Source organism: Camelus ferus, chromosome 30, assembly GCF_009834535.1.
Source record: "Camelus ferus isolate YT-003-E chromosome 30, BCGSAC_Cfer_1.0, whole genome shotgun sequence".
NCBI classification, from domain to species: domain Eukaryota; kingdom Metazoa; phylum Chordata; class Mammalia; order Artiodactyla; family Camelidae; genus Camelus; species Camelus ferus.
In genome coordinates, this window is record NC_045725.1 from 23,144,404 (window position 1) to 23,168,547 (window position 24,144).

The window sequence follows — 24,144 nt, forward strand, 5'->3', positions numbered from 1 at the left end:
CCCACAAAACAGAAGACCTTAGAAAAATTTGATTTCATCTTAGGTGTGTGGCCCCACAGTCACATTCTAAGTAGGAAAAGACTCCCACCAAAGTCTCATAGGTGAAAAAAAACCTTTGACTGGTTTCCAATTTGGAGGACGAAGGTGTGTATCAGAGCCCGGTGATTTATCAGTGTCACGCCTGCTCAGAGCCCCAATTAGAAGCGACCCTGAAAGGGTTTGTCACTATGTCTCCTCTCTGCCTTCCAGATCTTTGTTCAGCAGCTACTGGGCAAGTGAACTTCCTTCACATCTAACCAGAAAATGACAGAGGGTCTCAACCCTGCATGCACACTGGAAACATCTGAGAAGCTTTAAATAAATATCCATGCCCTGCTGCCAGCTCAGAGATTCCCACATCACTATTTTAAAATCTTCCTCAAGGGATTCTGACAGCCAAGGTTGAGAACCACTGACCTTGGGTTGCCCCTTACTTTTAAAATATTTCCGCTCAGCTGCTATGGAGGAGAGGAGCCCGGTAGTACAGTAACACTTAGTCCCTAAATCAGCAGCACGAGCATTATTTAAGAACTTGTTAGATGCTAATTCTCAGGCCTCACCCCAATGCATCAGAACCACTGGGAACAAGACTCAAAAATATATGTTTTTCAAATGCCCTCCAAGTTTTAAATGCATGCAAAGGTTTAAGATATCAAAAATATCTTAAGGATTTTTCAGACTTTTGAAGTCCCACAGCAGAGGGATACACAGAGCATCCAAGCTGTGCCTCATCCCTTCTGGAAATGGGGCTTCAGTGAACAGGTCAATGTGGGTTTTTAATCCTCTTTCTTCTGTATTGTCCACAAAGACTCCTATCTGAAGCCCTATCTGATCAATTCTGTATAGAAGTTTTCGATGCCCTTGTGACATTATTTCCCCACATTTGGGTATTTTAATGGACAACATAATAGGAAGTCAAGTCAAGGGGTTTGGGTCTTCAAACAGATACCTTCTTTCCCCAGAATTATTAAGGCAGATTCTTTATGTGAAATTCAGCAAGTACCAATGGCACAATATGGAACAGTTCTTCCTCTAAAAGTCTGAAACTTAGACTGGCAGCTCAGACATGACTTGGCAATTGGAAACTGAATAAAATACTATCAGGGCAGGCTAACTGTGACTCAGTCATTCTTGTGTTAAAAAAATAAAAGGGAAGGAAAAGAAGCTGACAGAAAGCTTTTCTTTTAAATCCATGCTTCATTTGCTTCTTTGATTATGTTTTTCTCATCCTTCTTTGGATTCCCTCCCTCAAGGGAATTACATAATGACAGAAAGGCCTTTTTAAAGGGTCCGTGGGAGGGATGAGTGGTCATGGACGGTCTCAATTTCTTTTAAAAGGCAATTACTCAAAAAATAAAGGTCTTAAAAAAATAACTTCTTGAAATGTTTTTGAATCAAGAGGAAAAATTGGTAGATGCTATGGACTGAATTGCCCCCCTCTCCCATATTCATACATTGAAGTCCTAACCCCTAAGGTGACTGTATCTGGAGATAGAGTCTTTAGGAGATAATTAGGGTTAAATGAGGTCTTAAGGGTAGGGCCTTAGTCCAACAAGACTGTAGCCTTATCAGAAGAGGAAAAAACCTCCCCGCCCCTCCTTCTTCCCTTCCTCCATCATAAAAACACAGCAAGAACGCAGATGTCTGCAAGCCAGGAAGAGACCTCTCACCAGAAACAGATCCTCCTGGACATTAATAAGGGGCTTCTATCCTCCAGAGCTGTGAGAAAATAATCTTCTGCTGTTGAAGTCCACCCAGTCTGTGGTATTTTGTTATGGCTGCTTAAGTTGGCTAATACAATGGAAAACTATAAAACTTACAGAGTAGTGGTCCTCATAGTTTTTAAACAAAAAGATGGACAATTGAAAAGATTTCCAGTTTTATGGCTACGTCTTTTATCCAATAATTTTATATTGAATTGCCTTCCTTAAAATAATCTCAACATACAAAATATCCTGGACAAGCATATGGGTATTGAGAAAAGGCATAAAAAGGATTCAAAAGAGTAACAAAGAAGGGAGGAAAATAGGAGCTATTTGATTTCTGTTAAAATTAGAATTCAAAGATGATATTCCTAAAAGGAAGCCAGTAAAAATTCACTCCAAGTAAACCCTATTAACATATGTAGTTACATTCTGCATGTCAGCTGCTTTCTGATCTACTACCAATGGAAAATCTTCCTGTAATTCTAATTTTCAATATCAAAATTGGGAGGTGATGGGGAACCCTCCCAGACTGTTGGTGGGAATGTTAATTGATGCAGCCACTATGGAAAAGAGTATGGAGGTTCTTTAACAAATTAAATATAGAGTTTACCATATGATCCAGCAATCCCTCTCCTGGGCATCTATCTAGAAAAGATGAAGATTCTAATTTGAAAAGATACATGCAGCCTAATGTTTTCATAGCAGCACCATTTACAATAGCCAAGACCTGGAAGCAACCTAAATGTCCACTGACAGGTGAATGGATAAAGAAGATAAAGAAGATGAAGAACAGTGGAATATTAGCCATAAAGAATGAATTAATTAATGCCATTTGCAGCAACATGGATAGACCTAGAGATTATCATACTAAGTGAAGTAAGTCAGACAGATAAAGAGAAATATCATATGATAATTAATTATATGTGGAATCTAAAAAAAAAAGATACAAACTAACTTATTTACAAACCAGAAACAGACTCATAGACATAGAAAACAACTTATGGTTACCAAAGGGGGAAAGGGGTGGGGAGGGATCAATTAGGAATTTGTGATTAAGAGATACACACTGCTATATACAAAGTAGAGAAACAACAAGGACCTACTGTATAGCACAGGAAACTATATTCAGTATCTTATAATAACCTATAATGGAAAAGAATCTGAAAAGGAATATATATATATACACACACACATAACAGAATAACTTTGCTGTACATCTGAAACATTGTAAATCAACTATATTTCAATAAAAAAGTAAAAAATTGGGAGCTGATGGGTTGATGATAACTTATCCCATCTATGTGAGACCACACATTATCTCAGATCTACTCTCAGGTCCACTCTCAGGTCCTGAGGCCACACCAAGTCCACTCAGTAAGCCATCTCTGGGCGAAGAACAGCTGGGACTGTCTGAACAGGGAACATTACTAGGGAAATTTACACCAGAAAGGAAAGTGGTGAAGACAGGTAAGTTCACTGAAATGACCCACAGGACATCACTGCCGATCTCTAGAAGAGCCATGTTTAGAACTTAGGCCAAGTAATTTTCTGAAATTACATCCAAAAATGTAATTTTCATTCAACTATAAGGTAATCTAATACCATAAAGACAAGAAAATAGCATAAACACAATGCCTGTTTCCTTATATTAGCATAATTCTAGATGTGTTTCATAAAAAACTGGTGTTCTGTGAGAGGCTAATAGGAATTTCTTGAAAAAAAATTAATGCTGGGATATTATTTACAAATATTAAACACATATACTTCATAAGTACATGTGAAGGTGTATGTAAAAAATGCCAGACATGTAGGTGTGTGTAGGGCAATCGTGAGACATCTGTATCCAATGGTTCTTTTTGCTATATGACAGTCTGTCTTCTAGAAATGCTATGGCACGTGACCAAATGCCTGAAGATTGCACAGGCTCAAGATGTTTGATCTGAATATTAACTCATAAACAACACTGACCAAGAATCCTTTGATTTGCAAGGCTTCTGTATGATTACCTTTGGTAAATGTGTTTTTTTTTTTTTTTTCAAATTACAAAATACAGTTATAATGTTACTTGCCATTTCTTGGCCTTAACCTCACTGCAAGTGTGCACGACGGCTCGGCAGCCACTATTGGGTTCTCCTGATTCATTACAACTTATGAGATCCTCCCTGGTCAAATATTTTCGGGGAAGCGTTGCCCTCAGGGCTACTTCCAGCCTGGAGGAAGAGGAAAAATCAGTGGAGATTGCTACAACCAGCACACAGAGGCACATTAAGTAACCTGATGAATAATGTAAAGAGAGCAAAATCACCATGACATTTGTGTATCTGCTTCATATCCAGGAAACAGGACCCAGACATCCTCACCACTTCACAGCCACGGCTTTTGTCATTGGGGGCATAGCTGGCAAACACCCAATTCTCTCCCGAGAAGCGTGCACTGCTACCCACTTCCGTTCTCCTTTTGCGCCTGCTGCCACCACTCAGCTACCTCTTAGAACCCCTCTTTCTCCTCATTAAGAGAAAAGCAGGCTGGAGCTGCCCAGGATGCAATCATAGCAGAGGAGAGTAAGTTGATATGAAAAAGCACTACAGCTGCCTTTCCCTTGAGCCACACGTGGGCTTGGGTGGAAAACAGCTAAGCATAATGGTGCCGTAAGGGAGGGCGAAACTGATGGGAAGGGTGATGCAGCCTGAATGCAAATGAAAAGAACTTAAAAACTCAAGTTCTTTTTTTTTTTTTTGTACTTTTTTTTTAAACTTTTTTTATTGATTTATAATCATTTTACAATGTTGTGTCAAATTTCAGTGTAGAGCACAGTTTTTCAGTTATACATGACCATATATATAATTTACTGTCACATTTTTTTCTCTGTGAGCTACAATAAGATCTTGTATATATTTCCCTGTGCTATACAGTATAATCTTGTTTATCTATTCTACATTTTGAAATCCCAGTCTATCCCTTCCCACCCCCCGCACCCTTGGCAACCACAAGTTTGTATTCTATGTCTATGAGTCTGTTTCTGAAAAACTCAAGTTCTTAAAAAGAAATAGAGTACGTTGAGGAGTTGCAAAAGCATACCATGTCTGTATAACACCATGTTGTTAGAGAGTGAAAAAATTCACGCATGTCCTTATGGATGGGGTGCTCTTGCGAGACCTCAGACCTAGCAGGGAGTTTTGAAAAAATTTTATTTTGAAAGTGTAACTTAGTTGTTTTCAGAGAAAGAATTAAATTTGCCTTTGAGATAGAGTCTTTAATTCTGAGACTATAACTCAAGTAGACTCGTTAGGTGAACAAAGTAAGTATTCACCCTTCTGGGGGGAAACTGTGAAGTCATCATTAATGGAAAAGCAGATGATTTAGACTGATCATGTCTTACTTCACCCCTTTAACTGTTCTTCCTCGTTATGCTATAAGCCCCACCTTGGCAAGAGCCAAAGTAGTCTGACTTGCAGTATTCTCTTCAGCCCATATAGCACAGGGACCAGCACACAGTAGGTCCTCACATACGGTGGAATGTATATGTATATAAATACTGCATAAATCACTGGTACTATGAACATAACTTATAAAGGGGGAAGGCAGAACTAAGCCCTCAAATGATGCCTGTCGTGGAATTGTTAGTTCTGATTAGAGACGTACTCACTGTGAATGATTTTCATGTATTTTAAAATATGAAACAATATTAAATATATATATCTAGTATAGTATTTATCTAAGAGATTAAAATTTAAATTTTATTTATCTTTCACTCTTTGTTGTCTTAAGTTCGGGAATAATTACTCCTACTTCTATTGTACAGAAGCATCTGTTAAAGGTCACTTCAGTTGTTGCCTGAAAAAAAGGCCTTTTATTCCCTTTTATTAGACTCAGAAAACTGTATGAGCTGGTGGCAAAGTGAAAGGGCACTTTGTAATTAAATTTTGACATGTACGTTTTTGTCACACTGAAGGTTTAATGAGTTAGGGCAGGTGACAACAGAAGAAATACACTTGAGTACAAATAAATATCTTCTCCTACCATCTTACCATGATTTCCGGAAATATCTTTCAGCAGAGACCATTTTTATGCTAACCTGGCTTACTTAATTTTTTTCAAAAGAACTATTTCAGATGTTGAAATTGGAATTTTTCTTATGCAAATGCCTCTGAGATTTTAGAATAGTAGGAGAGTGGCTCAGATTCCCAGCTTGGGCATTTTCTAAGCTGGGACAAGTCATTTAACCATTAAGCCTCAGGATTCTCATCTGTCAAATGTAGGTTAAAAATACCGACTTTTTAAAGAGGTATTTTGGGGTTAAATGATACAATGCATGTAAAACAGGTGCAGAGTGCTAGCATCCTGAATGTGTTCAGTGAGCATCAGGTGTCCGTGATCATGGCGGCCATCCTCCCACCCCTCATGTCCCACCACTTACACATATTCAGGTACAGTTCTAGCACCTGACAAATCTGACTCATTGAATTCTCACGTCCCTCTTTTCAAGTAAATACTAGTATTTAGCTCCCATCTACAAAAGAGGACACTGGGGCACAGAAAGACTGAATAACTTGCCGAGACTCACACAGCTAGTAAATGGCAGAATTGGAATGCGGAACCAGGAAGTCGAGCTCAAGAACGCATGCTCTTTGAAATTTCACATTAGCCTTTCATGTGGCATTGTTAAAACCAGATCACTCTCCCATATGCAGGAGAAATACACCTGCTCTACAAGTTTAAATCAGTATGCATGGTAAGATTCTAATGAAATGATAGTTGCTACCTACACAAGAAAGATCAAAGAAATGGCTCAGTTTTAGAAAAGGTCCCTGCATCTACCTGTTTGCTTGTGAATATCCATCCATTCATTTTTTAATTTATCTATTCAATATGAATATTTCCAGGTAATTATTTAAACACAGTGGACTTGTAATCTTTAAATCTATATTTCCCATTTGATTGTTTACACAGGATGTTCTTTGAATATGATTCAGGTTATTTTCATTTAAGTATCTAGCTCAGCTTGACACTGAATGTTAGGGGAAATTGGATAGTGCAATTTTCCTGATAGCTTCACATGATTTAAATCATGGCGTTGCCGTCACAGGTGAAATATATAATCAGTGATTGCACTGTTAAGAGAGGAAGGGGGACGACTGGAGACATGTTTTTACAGAAATTGCTTAAAAAGGAAAAAAGAGGGAAAATATACAACCTACTGTGCTTCCATACTTTGATATCTTAAAGAAATAGAATGGGGGTGGAGGCAAATTTACTCCCTTTTCTGAAACAGTATCAAGAACTGAAAGTATTAGTGATCCTCTTCTGGGTACTGACTGTGCCAGTCTAGTAATTATTATTCAATTCTGGATAGGTTTGTAATGGAAATTTTGAGCACTAGGGTCAGGTGACAATGCTGTCAGATGCTTACAGACTCTCACTGAAGGGGAAATAAGATAATGAGAATTCCCATTACAAGGTGACAAGGGCGGGGTAACCACTGAAACACAGATACACAGTCTCTAAAGGAACCCAGATATTAAGATCGTACACTATACTGGCCAAAGCACAGACACTGAAAGAGGATTCAGCAAATACTTTTTAAATGACTATTATGTATCAGACACATTATGTACTGCAGCTACAAAGGACACGACCATGTTTTCGAAGTTCTTACAGAAAAATATAAAGACAGGCCTCAACTTCAGCATGTAACAGTAGAGGTGAAGCAGGCAGAGAGGGTTCACCGCTCCCCTCAGAGGCTTACTGAGGCCTGGGAACCAGAGAAGGGTAAAGGCCACTGAGGGGCTCCTGCTCACATGCTAAGAGACTGGGTTTTTATCCTGAAGGTTATGTGATGCCAGGTAAGAATTTTAAAGAAGGGAAACCTCTTCTTAATTGGACATGCATCTCAGTATGCATGTGATTGAAGTCATCAGTCTAGTGAATAACACAGGTAAACAGACATAAACATGGAGAGGTGTAGGTACTTCCAGGTAAAAAATTCTGCAAGGTCCTTTCAGCAGGTTTCAATGGCCAAAATACTGAGCAGCTTTTCTTTATTTCTTCAGTCCCTCCTTGTACTAACCACGCAAGATGCTGAGAACTCCATGAGGGTTGATAACTAACTTCAAGTTGCTTTGCGACTAACTCACAGTACACACATCGCAGCTACACCACAGTTAACTCTGTTTCCTCTTATAGCGAACCTCTATGTGAAGATATACAATAGCCTCCCCCCAAATTTTTCTTTTCTAGGGAAATAATGACAATTCTAGTCCCAAAATTGTTCTGTTTTTGTTGTTGTTGGATTTTTTTTTTAATGAAAAGGGTTAGCAGTATTTATTTTAAATACTGATCAATCAATAGGTTTCCGAGTCCATTAATTTATATATAACTCGAGGACTGACTAAAGTCATTATAGCCTGAAGGATTTGTAAACATGTACTTCTGAATTGATTTATTGTTACTCCTTCTCAAGTGCCAAGACATGTTAAGAAAGCCTGCACGTGTTTCATCAATCTTTGCCAATAGGTATACATGCTACAGGAATAATATTTTGAAATATATCAATGTTTCTTTCTCCCTAGCCAGCCAGGGTTACACACAGCCTCGAGGAGACCTGGAGTCTTTTGAACAATAATGCACATAAAATGAGTCACTTAGCACTTCTGACTTACAACATAGCATCCTGAGGCAAAAAGTCATGTCACGGTCTTGAAAAAACAGACTTGGTGGAAAGGAAAAACAAGGTTTCTACCTGACAAAAACTTCCTTTGATGAATCAAGAGTCAAGATTAACGAATGAGCCAGAAACTCCTCTTCTTCAAGTGAGATTTACAGGGTGCCCTGTGCCAACTCGGGGAAGTTACTTATGGTAGAACAGAGATGATGGTGTGGCATCTCCAGGCAGGGCAGGCACTTGAGATGGTGCAGAAAGGGTGACGAACTTGCCTTGTGCCCCTTCCCACGTTACACTCAGAAGAAAGCTGAAGGTCCTGGCTGTGTGTTTGCCAAGGAATCTCCTCCAAGAGAGGTGTGTTAAGAACCAAGAAGGGTCTGAGATTTTACCTTGCCTGCAAGCCAACAAGCTAGACAGCCACTGTTTCATAGATCCTGGAAGAATACCCCAGACTCCTGGGACAGAGCTGAAGGACAGCTTATGAGTCATGGTAGCAGCAGTAACCTGAGTTTCATTATTTCTCGTGCTGGTTCTCCAAGCCCCAGTCCCACAGGGCAGCACAGAACAAGTACGAAGACTAAGTCTTTCATAACGAGCAGTCAACGTGCCTGCTCTTTGCTCCGGAGGGAGATGGTAGCTCTACCTTCTGAGGCCATTCAGTATACAAATACCTTTGACGCGATAGTCCAGCGCAAAGGGATATCAATGCCTTGCTCACAGATGCACAGAAATGCCAGAGACCCATGGAGAATTAACTCCCAACAGGGTGATGTGAGCCACTAGCTGGTGGCTGGGAAGGCCAACCAAGCCAAGAATCACCTGGGGGCCACGGTCAGACCTACGTGAGTCTGAAAGCTCTTGGCCTGGTTTAAACCCCCAGAACAATCACCAGACATTGCCCAGGCTCTGAGGGCAGAGCACGGGACACAGCCACCTCAACAGCGAGGTCAGAGGCCTGTGCACAGAGCAAGGAGGGTAAGACGGCTCCTGGAGTAGAGCACTGCTTTGCACCAATGCCCTGAGCACACGTATGCTCTCCCTGAGCCGGGAGCCATCTTGACAAGGAGGGAAAAGAGGGAAGAAGCTTACCTGGTAGCGACCTAAACTCTGAACGGCCTGTTTATTCAAATAATAGTGAATTTATCTGAAAGAGACTGTCTTCAGTGGAAGAGCTGGGTTACCTTTAACTGGCATGTGTGGTTCCACTGCCGGACACCCCCACTCCCACTTTGGCATAAATGAAGACTCCTGAGCAAGATGAGATGAGTTACAGGTAGACAGCAACCACTTTTTGCCTGACTACAGTGGGTAAATTTCGACCCAACATGTATGTGTTCCGTTTGTACTTCATAATCTAGTATGCCACAGCGATAGACTATCTTCATCCCACCATTAAATTTTTAAAGAGCATTTTCAGGAGATCTATAAAAATATTACTTCATACAATATACTTATGAAATCCAAAGATATTTCAGACAAAAAAAAAAAAAAAAAAAAAGAAAGAAGGAAAAAAAAAAGGTCCTTTGGAGAGTTTAATTGAATTCACGGGCGATTCCACAAATGGACCAAGGGAAGCTGGAACTTTTTGCAGCTACAACCATAACCTTTCAAAGTTAATTTCATGGTACACAAATATGTCCTTTCACAAAATGTGCCTTGGAGCCACTGTCAGGGGCATAATCATAGCTTAGCTGATTATTAATCTGATCACATCTTCTAGTCTCTACGGATTCCAGTATCCAATGGTTTCACAGTTGTCTGGCTCTTCTCTGACCTTTCTGTAAAATTTCCCATTTCTTTAGTTAAAACAAACACCTCAGACTCTATAACAAATCTACAATTTCCAGTTATTACATCGAGGTGTCTGCGTGTCGCCTTCTTATTAATGTGTATCATTGACAACTGGTGTATTATCAAGCATCCTGGCACAGAAATCCAAAGACCCGTGACCAATGTCTGATTCTGCCACTTGTGGCTTTGCGATTTTACACAGATGACAACTTCTATGTCTCTTAACTTTCTCATCTTTAAAACTGGGAAGATGTTTTGTTACTAAAACTGATCTCATATGGGTCAGAATTATCGAAACCCACTGATTCACGTAAAATTAGTCATTTTGTACGAACACAAATTTCGGCCCTGAATTCTCGGTAGGAGAGAAAGTGTTACTCAGAGCCAAAATCAACTAGAGGAAGACTATGTAAGTGGTGTTACTTATCGCTAGGATAACTGGCTCTTTATGTAAATAAAACCATGTATGGTTGTTTGGGGTTTGAAAAGGAGAGGTGAAAATGAACACTCTAGAAGGCAAAGAAATAAAGACAAGTAAAACTGTGTGATATACTACAATAAGGAGGATTTGGAGCTTCTTCCAACAGCTTCAGAGAGAGACATGAGGGGACTGGAGGGCAGGGGGTAAAAAAAGGAAGAACCCAGTAGGATGGCCAGACACTGGGGCTCTGCTTATTGAGATGGTTAGGGAAAATGGACAAATGACTTCATGACGTGGGCATCTATATTCAACTGTAACTTATTGTTGCACAATGCTCTGTTGCTCTGTGTCTACATCACCCACTTTAGCCCTAAATTTTATTACAAACCACTACAGAGTCCAGTGTGTGTGCGATCTTTTGGACGATGGAAGAATCTGGGTGAAGGTCAACACTGGCTGACCTTTGCAGCTGCAGAAGAGGAAGTTTCTGTCATCCAGGACCAGAACCAGCTAGAAGCTTATCACAGGGAAACCTGTGCTTGTTCGTAAGTCAGGGGCATGTCCTCTGGCAGAGCCATCAGTATGCAGCTGATGCCATTACAGGCATTTCCCCAGGGAGGAAGAAAGTGTCCCAGAGAAGATGAGACCCAGCAAGTTGTGGTCCTCTCTCCACAGTCTGGTGGAAGAAGGCTGCCATCAGGCTGCTTTCCGGGCTCAAGTCTAGGGTCCCTTTGATCATGGCTTGCCCCATTTAAAGGCTGTTACTTGAGAGACAAGCACAGCTGCAGCATAGGGCACTCAACCTCAACCAGAGTTCCTACTATCTCAGGGCCAGAATATCCCCTTTCTCCACTCTGCTCAGCAGGTATGCAAATGAAGTGCACCGGATTCACAAACCCAGTCCATCGCTCACCAATTGTACTGACTCAGGACTTTCTCTTCTCACTCACTGAAGGTGAGAATCACCCATTTACTCTTGAGTTAAAAATTATGTTTTACTCTTACAAGGGAAGACATTGTTGAAGCCTCAGCTGATCATCCCTAGCAAGGTTTTTAAAAGAAAACATAAAAGCACAAAATCATGCTACCACGGAGTCTCTTCTTCTAATTCTCTCTCAAGTTTTTGCTTGGATTATTAGTCTACTTCACGAGAGCTAAAATGCCACATTTGTATGAGTCAAGTCTATGAACAATTTAATTTCCTGCCTCCCTGCCAGAAAAAAAAAAGCTTGTAAAATAAGTTTTCAAGTACAGCTCAAAGGCTTAAACATAATCACAGCTTTCTTAATCAGAGGTTCTTGACAAGACTCCCACATCTGATCCTAAGATAGCCCATTATTCTTTGTTTGAGATGGAGAAGATACGAGTAAGTCTCTTGGCATCTACTAGATGAAAACTGTATATTTAAGATTTGGAAGAGGGGCAAAGGGAGTTGAGGTGGAAGTTTATATAGCACTGGGATCAAAGGTTGGAACTCTGAGCCAGACTCCCAGGATTAACCCTAGCCCTGTCACTTCCTGATTGGCTCTCTGTTCCTCCAACCTGCTTCTCCTCTTCTTAGGCATACTACATACACGCAGCCACATGACAAGTTCTAGCCAACAGAACATGAGCAGGAGTGACCTGCTCACTTCCAGAACTGGCCTGTAAACACTGCTGTGTCTAACTCTCCTTGCTCTTTCCCCATTTGCCAGTTTGTGAAGGTAAGCACCATATGGTAGGCAGAATAATGGGGCTGCCAAAGAAGCCCACGTCCTAATCCCCAGAACCTTAGAACGTCAGATTACATGGCAAAGGTTGCAGATGGAATTAAGGTGGCTAATCAGCTGACTTTAAAATAGGAAGATGAACCTGGATTATCTGAGTGGGTGCAATGTAATCACTGGATCTTTAAAAGCTGAAGAATGAATGAGACAAATAAGGAAATACAGGTCTTCCTCAATTTACAGTGGGGTTACATCCTGATAAACCCATTGCAAGTTAAAAATATTGTAAGTCAAAAGTATAATGAATACACCTAACCTACAGAGCATCATACCTTAAGCGTTATCTACCTTAAATATGCTCAGGACATTTCCATTAGACTAACAGTGGGGCCAAACCATCTAACACAAAGCCTATTTTATAATAAAGTATTCATTATCTCATATAATTTGTTGAATACTATACTGAGAGTGAAAAGCAGAATGGTTGTCTGGGTACAGAATGGTGGTAAGAGTATTAGTTGTTGACCTTTGTGACATCATGGCTAACTGGGAGCTGTGACTAGCTGCCCCAACCCAGCATCATGAGAGAGTATCGTCTGCACATCACTAGCCTGGGAAAAGATCAAAATTCAGAATTTGAAGTATGATTTCTACTGAGTGGGTATTGCTTTTGCACCACTGTAAAGTTGAGAAATCATAGGTCAAACCACCGTTAAGTCAAGGATCATCTGTACTTATGATTTTCTCACTTGAATAAATGTGTGCATAAGTCTGAGTTAAGAAAATCAAGAGGAGAAATAATGAGCTAATTCTTAACAAAGAATTGTTTAAAAACAGAATTTAGGCTGTCCATAGGTCATCCATATAGAGAGGTATATCAAGGAGTAGTTGATTCACTTATTTATTTAATAAATATTTATCAAGCACATTCTGTCACCCTCACAGTGCACATAACTGGAGACACAAGACTGAAAAGATAGAGATTCTTGCTTTGATGAATTCACAATCCAGTGTGGATACAAATATGAAAATAAACAATGATAATATGTCACCAATAAGTTCAGGGTACTTGAGGATAATTAGGCAGCAGCAGCAGTGGGGCCTTGGACCCCATCCCTCCAGCCATGGAGGCTCCCACAATCCTGGTCCCCACCCCCCAACTCTCAGTGGCAGAGTCTGTGAATCTTACAGTACTAGATACAGGAGAGGCACCCACAGGACCCTGGTTCCCCTCTCCTTCCCTGACCCCAATAGCAGCAGAACCTGCAATGCCTAGACATGTGGGAAGAGCCCACCATCTTGGTGCACTAGGTGGCAAGGAGAGTGGCAATGGCAGAAGGATGGCAACAAGAAACCTAGAGGCACAAGAAGTGATAAAGAAGCCATGAAGCCACATTCCTCACAGAGAAACTGGAGGGTAAAAAGTGCCCACTGCAAATATAACCAGAGGGAGCTCAAGCAAAAAACCAAAAACTTGTGCTATAACACCACCTACTGGAAAACAAAAGAAAGACCTCTAATTTTTAACCTGTTGCTGCTTCTGCTGCACCCACAGAGGAACCACTCATCAAGAACCATGAAGAACCACAGTAACACTACCATGAAAGAAAATGGCAATTCTCCGGAAACAAAACTTAAAGTCATGAAATATTGTGATATGATTAACAGAGAATTGAAAAATATCAATCATAGATAGCTGGATGGATTAAACAAGAAGATCCAACTATATGCTGCCTCCAAGAGACTCACCTCAGCTCTAAAGATAGACATAGGTTTAAAGTGAAGGGATGATACTCCAGGCAAATGGCAGCCAGAAAAGTGAGTGTCACCACACTCATCAGACAAAATAGACTTCAAGTCAAAAAAGGTAACAAGAGACAAAGATGGACAATACATAACGATAAAGGGGACAATTCACCAAGAAGACATAATAATAATTAATATATATATATATGGACCCAAGATTGAAGCACCAAAATAATTATTGTTAACAATTAAAACAATTATTAACAGGCCTACAGGGAGAAATTGACAACACCACAAAAATAGTAACTACTTAACACACTACTTACATGAGAGGATAGATCAGACAGACACAAAGCCCAAAAAGTAAACAGCAGCCTTAAATGAAACATTAGATCAGATGGATTTGACAGATTTGCAAAGGACATTCCAACCAAATGCAGCATGATGCACATTCTTCTCAGGTGCACATGGAAATTTCTCAAGGATAGACCATATGCTGGGACACAAGGTCAATAAACTCAAGAAGATCGAAGTCTTATCAAGCATCTTTTCTGATCACAATGATACAAAACTAGAAATCAACTACAGGAAGAAAGCTGAAAAAGTGACAAATATGTGGAGACTGAACAACATGCTACTAAACAACTAATGGGTCAATGAAGAAACCCAAGGAGAAATCAAAAATTATCTGAAGACAAATGAAAATGAAAATATGACATAAATCTACAGGATACAGGAAAGGTGGTACTAAGAAGGAAATTTATGGCAATACAGGCCTACTTCAAGAAACAAGAAAAATCTCAAATAAACAGTCTAACCTTCTATCTAAACAAACTACAAAAAGGAGAGCACACGAAGCTCAAAGTCAGTAGAAGAAAGGAATTAATAAAAATCAGAGCAGAAATAAATGAAGACTAAAAGGACAATAGAAAAGATCATGAAACTAAGAACTGGTTCTTTGAAAGGATAAACAAAATTGACAAACCTTTAGCTGGACTCATTCAGGAAGAAAGATAGAATGCTCCGATAAATAAAAATCAGAAATAAAAGTGATAAGCAACAACAGACATCATGGAAATACAAAGGCTTATAAGAGACAATTATCAACAACTATACAACAACAAATTGGACCACCTAAAAGAATTGGACAAATTCTTAGAATCATACAATCTCCCAAGACTGAATCATGAATAGAAAATCTAAATAGACTGATCACCAGTTCAGACATTGAAACAGTAATCAAAATTTCCCTGCAAAAAGCCAAAAGTCTAGGACCAGATGTCATCACAAGTGAATTCTACCAAAGATTCAAAGAAAATTTAATGCCACTCCTTCTCAAACTATTCCCAAAAAAATTGAAGAGGAGGGAATACCTCCTAACTCAATTTTACAAGGCCACCATCATCCTGATACCAAAACCAGAGACAACACACACAAAATAAAATTACAGGCCAATATCTCTGATGAACATAGATGCAAAATCCTCAACAAAATATCAACAGCTTCAGTCCGACGGGCACGGAGACGCTTCTGGAAGTAACATCATGACGGCTGCCCAAGAAGAACCTCAAGTTCAGTTCAAACTTGTATTGGTGGGAGATGGTGGTACTGGAAAAACTACATTCGTGAAACGTCACCTGACTGGTGAATTTGAGAAGTATGTAGATACCTTGGGTGTTGAGGTCCATCCCCTTGTGTTGCATACCAACAGAGGGCCTATTAAGTTCAACGTATGAGACACAGCTGGTCAGGAGAAATTTGGTGGACTGAGAGATGGCTATTATATCCAAGCTCAGTGTGCCATTATAATGTTTGATGTAACATCAAGAGTTACTTACAAGAATGTGCCGAAATGGCATAGAGACCTGGTGCGAGTGTGTGAAAACATCCCCATTGTGTTGTGTGGCAACAAAGTGGATATTAAGGACAGAAAAGTTAAGGCAAAATCAATTGTCTTTCACGGAAAGAAGAATCTTCAGTACCATGACATTTCTGCCAAAAGTAACTACAACTTTGAAAAGCCCTTCCTCTGGCTTGCTAGAAAACTGATCGGAGACCCGAACTTGGAGTTCGTCGCCATGCCTGCTCTGGCCCTGCCGGAGGTGGTCATGGACCCAGCCCTGGCTGCGCAGTATGAGCACGATCTAGAGGTTGAGCAGACAACTGCTATCTCGGATGAAGATGACGACCTGTGAGAAAGTGAAGCTGGAGCCCAGCATCAGAAGTCCAGTATTATAGGCAACTGTTCCGTGATGTCAGTAGTGTAGCGTGTTTGCCACTTTATTTTATAGCTAAGCAGAACATGTGCTTGATCTTTGGGATGCTGAAGGAGATGAACGGGCTTTGGAGTGAATGTGGCAGTTAAAAAAAAAAAACCTTCATTTTTTTGGACCTGCATATTTAGCTGTTTTGGAACGCAGTTGTTTCCTCCCTGAGTTTCAAATATAAGACTGCTACAGTCACATCACAATATTCAGTGGTGAAATCTTGTTTGTTACTGTCATTCCCATTCCTTTTCGTTTAGAATCAGAATAAAGTTGTATTTCAAATATCTAAAAAAAAAAATCAACAAAAAAGAATCAAAGCAAATACAACAATACACTAAAAGACTCATACACCACAATCAATAGGGATTTATTCTAGGGATGCAAGGATGGTTCAACATTCACAAATCAATCAGCATGATACACCATATTAACAAAATAAAGAATAAAAAACACTATGAAAATGAATATATGTATACTGATGTATGGCTGAAGCATTGTGCTGTACACCAGAAATTGAGACAACATTGTAAACTCACTATACTTCAATTTAAAAAGTATTTAAAAACCCATATAATCATCTCAATGGATGAAGAAAAAGCATTTGACAACATTCAACACTCATTTATGATTAAAAACTCTTAATAAAGTGGGTATAGCAGGAGCATACCTCAACATAAAAGAGGCCATATATAACAAATCCTCAGCTAACATATTCAATGGTTAAAAACATGAAAGCCATTCCTTTAAGATCAGAAACAAGACAAGAGTGCCCACTTATGCCACTCTTATTCAACATAGTATTGAAAGTCCTAGGCAAAGCAATTAGGCAAGAAAAATAAATAAAATGCATCCAATTTGAAAAGAATTAAAAGTTGTCACTATTGTGGATGATAGGATTTTAGATATAGAAAACTATAAAAACTCCATTAAAAAACCTTAGAAATAATGAACACAATAAAGTTGTCAGATAAAAAAATCAACATACAAGAATCTGTTGCATTTCTATATGCTAATAATGAGCCAGCAGAAAGGGAAATGAAGAAAAAAATCCAATTTTCAATCACAACAAAAAAAGAACAAAATGCCTAAAAATAAATTTAACCAAGGAGGTGAAAGACCTATAACAATGAAAACTAAGACATTTTGGAAAGGAACTAAAGAAGACACAAGTAAATGGAGAGCTATTTCATGCTCATGGATTGAAATAATTAACATTGTTAAAATGCCCATATTACCTACAACTATTAGTTACAAATTCAGTGTAATCCCTATCAAAACCTGAGGATATTTTTCACAGAAATAGAACAAAAAATTCTAAAATTTATATGGCACTACAAAAGACCCTAATAGCCAAAGCAATTCTAAGAAAACAACAAAAACAAAAACAACAAAGCTGGAGGTATCACAGTCCTTAATTTCAAGTTATATCATAAAGCTATAGTAATAAAAACAGTACGGTATTGGCAGAAAACCAAATATATACATCAATGGAATAGAAGAGAGAGCCCAGAAATAAACTCACACACACATGGGCAATTAATTTGTGACGAAGCAGCAAAGAACATACAATGGTGAAAGGACAGTCTCTCTAACATGGATGCTGGGAAAACTGAACAGCCACGTACAAAAAAAAATGAAACTAGACCACTAACTTACACCATATACAAAAATTAACTCAAAATGGATTAAAGACTTGAATGTAAGACCTGACCCCATAGAACTCCTAAAAACATAAGCAGTATGCTCTTTGACATCAGTCTTAGCAATATCTTTCTAGATATGTCACCTCAGGCCAGAGGAACAAAAGAAAAAATAAACAAATGAAACTACATCAAACTGAAAACTTCTGTACAGCACAGGAAACCATAAACAAAATGAAGACAGCTTCCTGAATGGCAGAAGATACTTGCAAACAATATATCCAAAAATGGGTTAAAATCCAAAACATATAAGACCCCATACAACTCAACAACAACAACCAAACAAACAACCCAATTTAAAAACGGGCAGAATAGACATTTTCCAAAGAAGATATAGAGATGGATGGCCAATAGGCACATGAAAAGATGTTTGGCACCACTGATTATTAGGGAAATGAAAACTAAAACCACAGTGAGATACTACCTCACACCTAGAAGACTGGCTACTATCAAAGGGCAAGAAAAACATGTGCTGGCAATCATGTGGGGGAAAGGCACTCCTCATACAGTGTTGGAGAGATGTAAACTGGCACAGCCACTATGAAAACAGTATAGAGATTCCTCAGAAAATTAAGACTTAGAACTACCATATGATCCAGCTATTCCACTTCTGGGTATTTCTCCAAAGAATATGAAAACACTAATTTGAAAAGATAAACGTATCTCTATGTTCATCATGGCAATAGCCGAGATACAGAAACAACCTAAGGGCCCATCAACAGATGAGGGGATAAAGAAGATGTGGATACAAACACACACACACACACACAAACACACACACAAACGCACACACACACACACACAGAATGAAATGCTAACTCAGCTGTAAAAATGATGAAATCTTTCCATTTGCAACAACATGGGTGGCTCTTGACAGTTATTGTGCTAAGTGAAATAAGTCAGACAAGAGACACACAAATACCATACGATTTCACCCATATGTGGAATATAACAAACAAACAATCAACCAACATAAATGAACAAACCAAACCAAACAAAAACAAACACACAGAGAACAGAGTAGTGGTTGCCAGAGGGGAAATGGGTGAAGGAGATCAACTGTGATGGACAGAAACTAAATTTTTGGTGGTGAGCACGCTTCTATACTACAAAAGTAGAAATATATTGTTTTATATGTGAAACATGAAACGTAACATTATAAATCAATACAATAAAATATAAAGGAAAAAAACCAAAATGTACTGTACACACAGCTTTCTCTGAAGGTTGCTGAATCAACAGTGTTCAGATCCATGACTGAGACTGATGCTGTAAAGAACCATTTCATGATGAACCAGAATATAACATATAATTTGAATAGTAAGATAAAACACATTTTATACCTGACAAGTCTGTATTAGAACAACTGTTCTGAAAACAAAATGCCAACACAAGGATGCCACTTTCAGGCTTACCCCATCTGTTTTCCTCCAGCTCTGTCTGCTAGCTTTTCTCCATAAAATTTCATTCCTCATTAGCATTTTTTGTGACATCTGCTCCTCTGCCATGATACTATCTATCATCTTGCCCCTATTTGGCAAATGATCTATATTCTTGGCCAGAAGAGCTGTTTCAAATATCTACATACACCAAAGGATATTCAGGACATCAAATTTCTTCAGATTGGTGGAATGATGATGGGCTGGCAGTGGCTTTAAGCATTGCTATTGAAGGACAGAAGACTGTGCTATAATTTCACAGGAATTCAAATTGTACGGGTTTGATTTTCAACCACTCACAGAACAAAATGGCTAGAAAATGGCAGATTTTGAAATGATACTCATGACTGTTTCTAAATCATCGTTAATGAGACTCAGGATAATTTTCCACAGGATATTTAATAGTTCCCAACTACAGTTCACTGCCCTTTATGTGTTTTCATTCTTTTCAATTACTAGTACATGGAAAATACATGATAGATACTATTTGAAGAAAGAAAAGATGTGATTCATATACTTTTCCACTGATTTCTTCATAAAAGAGTAAAATGTAAATATTACATAAGTGGAATCTACAGTTTTTCTTAACTTCTATAATCTCTGCAACAGATATGGCTTTTTAAAAAGGATTTCCTCCATCCAAAAGCAATTTCAAATGATGTTTTATAAAAGGAATTTTAACAAACACTCTACCTTTCAATTTTGTAATTTTAAATTGGTACCTGGCCTCCACGGCTGCCTTATTCAACCATCCATTCATTCATTCAACAGTCATCTTCAGGTACAGTCTAGTTTCACCTGCTATCTGGTTATAAGACTTTCTGGTAGGAAGACGCACCTCACCATGTTAGTAGAAAAACAATGGGCTTTGTAGTCAGTACACTGAGACTGGAATTCCAGCTCAATCGTATACTTTCTGCAGGATTCTGGACTCTCAGCTTTAGGGAGCATTTGGAAAAATCATATAGAAGTGGTTTTGATACAGTGCCTAGGAACCAGAGCTTCTAACTGGCTGCAATATTCTCAAAATGAAGACTTGTTCTGCCAAAAAAGAGTCAATCATTGCCCTCAAGAGATTAAGAACTACACTATCTTAATTAGTAACACAGTAAAAATAATGCCTACTTTATTGTAGGGATTGTTGGGAGAAATAGAAGAGGTAATGTACGTGAATGAATCTGGAAAGTAAAAAAAACTGTAAAATTTTAGATAATGAATTTATTTAAATGATATAATTTATTGTTATTCAATATTAAGCACTTTGGATTACAAGCAAAGAATACTCCCTCTGGCTAGCCCTGATCAGGGTGGGATGGAGCAAGATGTGTATATGAGGTTGGGGAGGGGAGTGAGACAAGGGGCACTGCAAATAAATAAGTATATATATGTACTATGTATGTGTTATATTATGATAGCAAGGAGCCTGGGCCTTATAGTATCAAATAATAAATAAGTATCAAATTGCTTTATAGACAATGGAACTGGATGACCATTTCGTTTCAACCCACATAAATCTTCACTCTACTGCCCCACCGTTAACATGTATCACTCCTTTCTCTGCCCATCCTCTTCTTTCCCTCTACTAGCTGACTTCATCATCTCATCTATGTTTGTTTTAGTATATTCTGCAGAATCCTAGTCCAGAGAGGCATACCACCACCACCACACACACACACCCACACACACACACCCACACACACATACAACGACGACAACAACAACAAACCAAGGACAAAACTATTTTAGAACATATTGGAAGCTCCTCAAAGGAAAAAATGTATCTATTTATCCCAGCATAATTCAAGCTGATTTAACCAGCAAGTCCCTTTTCTGAGCAAGACCTATTAACACCTTACAAAACTAATGTAAGAAATTAGCTTTTGGAAATGTTCTCTTATCTCGTGGCTTCTCCTTACTAGGGCCCTTCTTTCCTTCCTTCCTTCCTTCTTTCCTTCCTTCCTTCCTTCCTTCCTTCCTTCCTTCCTTCCTTCTTTCCTTTAGCTCCTTTTGCCGGGGGGAGGGGGGAGGGTTGGGAAGGAGTTAATTAAATTATTTATTTATTTATTTTTAATGAACGTACTGGGGATTGAACCCAGGACCTTGTGCACACTAAGCACACACTCTACCACTGAGCTATACCCTCCTCCCTAGGGCTTTTTCTTATTTGCAAATGCAAGTATTTAATAAACATTTGTTAAATATTGCACTAAGTATCACAGATACGCGATTACCACATCAAAGTTCACCTTCACTTGGATGTTTTAAGTTTCTTTGCAATCACATTTTATAGAACATGTTATAAAATTTATGTATATGCCCCATGCTCAGAAACTACTCATATCCCAGAATTCTTCAAGTGGTCAAGTAAGCCCTATTGAAGTCCAAAATGATCTTTTTTTAAGGATCATTCAAACTAAGCCAAACATTAAGCACATTTTAAGAGAATGACTTGAAACTACAGTTGACTACAATTAAATTAATCTCAGGTAATGGAATAATTACTATATTAAAAGTAGATGTGAGATCATCAGCTTCAAAGAAGTTGTTTTGAAAGTCAAATAAAGTACTCACTAGGCCAAAAGTTTCTTCCCATCTCTTTAGCATAACCAACTTAAATTACAAAGCTAGATTCCAACCACTAAAAGAGAAGAAAATGCAAGGATTAGGCTCCTACATCCACATGAGGCTGAAGTCAGCCAGAGACACAGGAAGTATCAAGCTTTGGCCTTGAAGATTTGAATGGAAATGTATTGGACAAGCCAATAACTGGAAAACATATCATGTTCTGGCAAGAAGTTCTCAACCTGGCTTTGACTTCCCCTCCATCTCAAGCTGGCCTGTGAAGTTCTGTTCCCCACCTCCCGAGTTTTCAGCTCTGATAAAGTGATTTTAAATATGCTCCAAGTTACATCTAAGGACTCTGTGAATCTGAGTGGTCCCAAATGCTTCTCTCCACTAGTACTCAGGTCATGTCTGGCTCCCCCGGAATAAGGTTTCTGTTAAGGTTCACAGCATGGTTGGTTTCTTTAATCTAATGGTAAACATCTCAGGACTAACTCAGCTTGTTTCTATTTTAAGTTTGAGATTTAGTTCTTCATATTATTCCTAAATCATTTTTTAAAAGCTCAAGTAACTTTCCCCTTCCCATTTTTCAAACTTCCCCAATCAAGTATACTGCTCATTACACCCAGGAGGTGCTGAGTAAACATTGGGGTATGGTCTATTCTACCCCAAATATAACAATGAGAGAAACATGTAACTTCAGTCAGTATGCACAATACCTTCTGCAGTTGGAAGGACTTTATTGTAAAAGAAAAAAGTAACCATAACTGCCTGTCCATGGAATGATTTAGCTGAAAAACTCAATTCCAATGAGAGAATTGGAAAATGCTTTGTGGGAGAGAAGAAAAAAAGTAATTGATTGGATGCACACTTGAAATCAATCATTTGCATAACACTCTATTCTCCTGCGTTACACTTGAACAGCCTCTAAAGTAAAGAAATTGTCTTCCAAATTCTATACTCTCAGACTGCAGAACCTATGGGCAATGATGTTTTAAGGCCTCGGGAATCGGAATATGCCTTCCCTGAAGGAGAAGAGGAAAGTGGAAAAGTAGTACTTTATGCCAAAGGTAAGATGATCCTCAGGCTTAGAGACTGAAAACCTGGGGATTGAGAGCCTCATGATGAGAACTAGGAGAACACGTATTTTGAAAAGCAGAGACAATGCTCTTTTGCACAGATAGGTGCTTAAGAGTTTAACTTTGATTTTAAATGGAGCAAAACCAGAAGATACTGTTCTCCACAGGCCTGGGAATAGGGAGAGTTAAGGGCTTTAGCCTAAGCTCCAAATAATGACTTTTAGAGAAAGAACAGACCCCGAAAGCCAGACCACAGTGGATAGATTCGATTGTACCCTGGAAGCATGCCAAACTCTCCTGCACTAGGGTGGGAGCTGTAAACTGATACTGTGGGGCCAGAAGCTTGGAGAAGCTTATTTCTTAACAAGCAAGGAAGTCTTTCATGTGTAAGTGACCAGATGAGAGAGAAAGAGAGAGACCTGAAGACATTTGGAGGTTGAGCCTAGTCTCAATATCTCCAAAGGGCAGAATTCACATATTCAGATCTCACCCCCGACTCCAAAACACACACATACACACACCCACCACAAAACTGTCAAAGGGAATGAGAGGACGTTCTTGGAGAACACTTGAGCGGTTTGCAATTCCAAGAAATACAGTTCACAGAGAGGAGGGAATCTTTACCACCTGAAAAGTAGGGGAAAGAAGAAAAACAAGAAGAGGCAATTTTAATGCCACCAAAATGCTTTGAAAGAAAGATGTAAGAATAATACCTTTTCACTATCTGGCCAACATGACTTAACCTTTGTTTGCTCAGGCTGGTGGGGATCGGGGAAAACTTACTAAAATCAGGAAAGACCGGCCAATGGCAAGGAGAAAATTAAAAAAGAGACCATGTGGTTGGACTCAGCATCCTCACTGTCTGCCTGGAACACCTGGCCATCACCCCAGTCATCTCACTTCAACATTTTGCAAATTCTACCTGGTTTTAGTATAGGAGTTTTATCCTCCACCTAGAGTTTTTGCTTAAAACCCAGAGTTTTCTTTAGCTACATAAGCACAAACAAAAGACAGGGTTTTTTCCCCC

The 24,144-nt window shown here is 39.0% G+C and overlaps 1 protein-coding gene, 1 non-coding gene and 1 pseudogene across 2 annotated transcripts in view; 1 reads left to right on the plus strand and 2 right to left on the minus strand.

Annotated features, from left to right (window-relative positions):
• LOC116660610 (translation initiation factor IF-2-like) overlaps window positions 1–24,144 on the minus strand; it is a 200,484-nt gene that overhangs the window by 120,644 nt on the left and 55,696 nt on the right. The gene's annotated exons all lie outside the window — the stretch shown is intronic.
• LOC102515587 lies at window positions 15,519–16,635 on the plus strand (annotated as a pseudogene).
• On the minus strand, window positions 21,548–21,619 carry TRNAT-AGU. Its single transcript has one exon. It is a non-coding gene; the product is annotated as a tRNA-Thr (tRNA).